This window comes from Gossypium hirsutum, chromosome A03, assembly GCF_007990345.1.
Source record: "Gossypium hirsutum isolate 1008001.06 chromosome A03, Gossypium_hirsutum_v2.1, whole genome shotgun sequence".
NCBI lineage: Eukaryota > Viridiplantae > Streptophyta > Magnoliopsida > Malvales > Malvaceae > Gossypium > Gossypium hirsutum.
Genome location: NC_053426.1, coordinates 80,079,508 through 80,083,854, shown reverse-complemented (window position 1 = coordinate 80,083,854; position 4,347 = coordinate 80,079,508). Strand labels below are relative to the sequence as shown.

At 40.9% G+C, this 4,347-nt stretch overlaps 2 non-coding genes across 2 annotated transcripts; both read right to left on the bottom strand.

The window, feature by feature from the left end:
- Positions 1–668: 668 nt before the first annotated feature.
- LOC121225199 (small nucleolar RNA R71) lies at positions 669–775 on the bottom strand. The gene has a single exon (XR_005923118.1). It is a non-coding gene; the product is annotated as a small nucleolar RNA R71 (small nucleolar RNA).
- Positions 776–3,141: 2,366 nt separating this feature from the next.
- On the bottom strand, positions 3,142–3,248 carry LOC121225198 (small nucleolar RNA R71). The gene has a single exon (XR_005923117.1). It is a non-coding gene; the product is annotated as a small nucleolar RNA R71 (small nucleolar RNA).
- Between the last annotated feature and the right edge of the window lie 1,099 nt (positions 3,249–4,347).

The following is a 4,347-nucleotide window of genomic DNA, read 5'->3' as shown; positions in this document are numbered from 1 at the left end:
AGCCATTTATTTTATTGCAATTTAAATTTTATTTTTATTTTTGTTATTAAATTTTCTTTTTTCCTTCTGGCAGGTTTTTATAGTTTATGACTAGAAGAAACCCGATGGGACAATTACTTTTTGATAGTGAGATCGATCGCACAGCTCACAGAAACAGAAGAGAAATAAGGCGAAGCCTAAGATACATAGAGGAAGAGCAAGAGGATGATATTTCCACCACAACCAGGGAGATGGCTGAAAATTAGGAAAACCCGCTGCCTCCTGCAATTGCTGCTGATCCAGTAAATCAGAATCATGTTCCACGCATTATGTATGATTATGCTAAACCTACTTTAATAGTAACTGAGTGAAGTATAGTTAGGCCTGCTGTTGCTGCAAATAATTTTGAACTAAAACCTAACACAATTAAAATGATCCAACAGTTTGTTTAGTTTGATGGTTTGCAGGATGAGGACCCAAATGCTCATTTGGCAAATTTCTTGGAGTTTTGCGACACTTTTAAGATCAATGACATTTCTGATGATGCCATTCGCCTTTGGTTATTTCCCTTTTCGTTGAGGAACAAAGCTAAATAGTGGTTGAACTCGTTACCACGAGGGTCAATCACAACTTGGGGACAAATGACTGAAAAATTTTTACTTAAATATTTTCCGCTGGCTAAAACAGTTAAGTTGAGGAATGATATCTCTTCTTTTGTGCAGATGGATCTAGAAACACTCTATGATGCATGGGAGAGATACAAGGATCTATTGAGAAGGTTCCCTCACCATGGCTTACATTTATGGTTGCAGGTTTAAATGTTTTACAACGGTGTGAACCACTCAACAAGGCAACTTATCAACGCAGCTGCTGGTGGGACTATCAATAACAAAACACCTGAAGTGGCTTACAAATTTATTGAAGAGATGTCACTGAATAACTATCAGTGGCAAGTCATGAGAACAAAGCCGACAAAAGCAGCCGGTGTTTTAAACCTCGATGCGGTTACTATGTTATCTAACTAGGTAGAACTTTTAAATAAAAAGATTGAGGGTTTATGTGGTTCTACTCAGGTATATCCCGTAATGAGGTGCGATTCTAATAGAAGAGGAGTACACACAGAATATCAATTTTTCAACCTAGCATCGAGGAGGAACAAGTCCAATACATGGGTAACAATAATTCTAGATATCAAAATAACCCATATAGTAACACATATAGTGCAGGTTGGAGGAACCATCCATATTTCTCATGGGGTGGTCAAGGGAATCAAAGGCCACAACATCCTCCGGGTTTTCAATAACCACCTTACCAACAGGAAAAGAAGTCGAACCTTGAGGAGATGCTGACAAAGTTTATCTCGGTGTCAGCGACTCTCTTTCAAAATACCGAAATAGAACTTAAGAATCAACAAGCATCGATCCAAGGGCTCGAAACTCAGATAGGGCAGCTCGCCCAACTAATTTCTGAACGACCACAAGGTAGCTTGCCAAATAACACTGAATCTAACCCAAGGGAACAGCTCAATGCAATTACCATTCAAGATAAAGAAGGCTTAGTTGAACCTGAACCAGAACCGAGGCAAGGAATTGTGGTAAGTAAAGGTAAAGGTGAGGTAGACCACAGTGAACGGAAACTGATAAGTAAAGAGTACAAACCACGGGTGCCATACCTCAATGCGACAAGGAAAGACCGTACAGATGAACAATTTGGTAAATTCCTTAAACTATTAATGAAATTGCATATTAACTTACCGTTTATTGAAGCTCTACGTAGATGCCAAACGCAGTTAAATTTTTAAAGGAACTTTTAACAAATAAGCGAAAGTTGGATGAGGCGTCGCATGTGGAGATGAATGTAGTTTGCTCAGCAATTCTGCAGAATAAGCTGGCCAACATATTGAAAGATCCAGGGAGTTTTACGATTCCTTGTTTAATTGGTAGCTTAGATGAAATACGTTTGAGAAGCATACATGAGCCTTGTTCAAGTAACAACAAAGGGCCCATCCATGAAGAACGAAGAATTTTCTTCGGCGGCTAGGGTTAGGGTTTTTGGGGAAGGGGATGATGAATAGTGAGGGATTTATATAGATGTTGGGGCACACAGCCGTAGGGCACGCCCGTGTGCCCTTATTTTAGCCAGTGTGTTTCGTGATTTTCAAATTTGGGCGCGTCTAAAATTCAGCCCACGCCCGTGTTCTTTGGCAGTGTTGGTACACACAGCCGTGTCGCACGGTCGTGTCCTACTTCGTTCACTTCTCCCATGCCCTTGTATGGATGCACATGCCCGTGTTGATTTCACAGTCTCGAGCACAGATGGTGGGGACGGGCGTCTCGCACATCAGTGTTAATTTCTCAGTCTCAACCACGGCTTCTAGACATGGGCGTGGTGCACACCCGTGTTGTTTTGACTATTTCATCCTTGGCCATGTTGCACAGTCATGGAAACATATCGAATCCCGTGTTAGGAAGAACTTTCACTTTGTTTTCACACGGCCGTATCACACGGCCCTGTCGATGCCCATGGTCTGAGCACAGCCGAAGGCACGCCTGTGTGTCTGGCCGTGTGGATTTGGACAACCTGTGTTCAAGGAATCAGTTAGTGAATTAGATGTTAAAAACTAAAATTCAAAAAAGTTAACATCGTTAGTGCTCAGGTTGCCTCTCGAGAAGCACTTATTTATAGTCTAAGCTTGACTTACCTCTTTGTTGCGTGGTCATGGTGGTGGAAGGAGTTTATACTCCTCATTCCTACTATCAATCTCATCAAAATAAGGTTTTATACGAGTACTATTTACTTTAAAGGTGCTGAATTTAGGTTGAATTACCTCAACTGTCCCATATGGAAAAATGTTGAGTACCGTAAGAAGGATTGCTCCATTAGTTTCAGAAGTAGAAATATGAGGGTCTACTGCAACTATTAGTACTTTGTCTCCAACCTTAAGTTGATTTGTTGAAACATTGAGCTCGTCATGGCGTGGTTTTAGTCTATTGTGTCCTCTCAATTTCTATATCCGCCATTCATCTAGTTCCTCGATTTGTAGCTTTATTGAGGAATAAAGCTAAATAGTGGTTGAACTCGTTACCACGAGGATCAATCACTACTTGGGAACAAATGACCGAAAAGTTTTTATTAAAATATTTTCTGCCCGCTAAAACAGCCAAATTATGTAATGATATCTCTTCTTTTATGCAGATGGATTTAAAAACACTCTACGATGCATGGGAGAGATACAAAGACCTCTTGAGAAGATGCTCTCACCATGGGTTACCACTCTGGTTACAGGTTCAAACCTTTCATAATGGCCTGAATCCTTTGACTCGGCAGATGGTTGACGCATCTGCTGGTAGAAGCATCAATAATAAGACACCTGAAGATGCCTAAAAATTTATAGAGAAGATGTCACTGAATAACTATCAGTGGCAAGTCATGAGAACAAAGCCAACAGAAATAGCCAGCGTTTATAACGTCAATTCGGTCACCATGCTCTCTAATCAGGAAGAACTCTTGAATAAGAAAACAGGTTCACCCAGTAATGCAGTGCGAAGCAAGTAGAGATGGATCAAGCAGTTTAGAATACCCACCTTATGGCCACAACATGGAGAATGAGCAGTTAAATTACATGGGTAACAATCCTCGATCTCAAATCAATCCTTATAGCAATACTTACAATGTAGGTTGGAGGAACCATCCAAATTTTTCATGGGGAGGCCAAGGAAATCAGAGACCACTACCCGCTCTAGGCTTTCAGCAACCACAGTACCAGCAGGAGAAAAAGCCAAACCTTGAGGAGATGCTAACCAAATTCATCTCGGTGTTAGAAACTCATTTTTAGAATACCGAGGCGGTACTAAAAAATCAACAAGTACAATCCAGGGGCTCAAAACTCAGATTGGACAGCTCGCCAAGTTGATTTCCGAACGACCACAAGGTAGCCTGCCAAGCAACGCTGAATCTAGCCCAAGGGAGCAACTCAACGCGATTGCCAGTCAAGATGAGGAAGGGTTAGTTGCAAAACCAGGGCCAAAAACGGTGGTAAGCAAAGGTAAGAATAAGGTAGGCCAAAATGACCCAAAGTCGATAAGTATAGAATATAAACCTCGTGTGCCATACCCCAATGCGACAAGAAAAGACCGATCAGATGAACAATTTGGTAAATTCCTTAAACTGTTAAAGAAATACATATTAACTTACCGTTTATTGAAGCCCTTTCACTGATGTCAAATGCAGTCAAGTTTTTCATGGAGCTTTTAACAAATAAACGAAAGTTGGATGATGCGTCGCATGTGAAGTTGAATGCAGTTTGCTCAGCCATATTACAGAATAAGCTACCCAAAAAATTGAAGGATCCAGGGAGTTTTACGATTC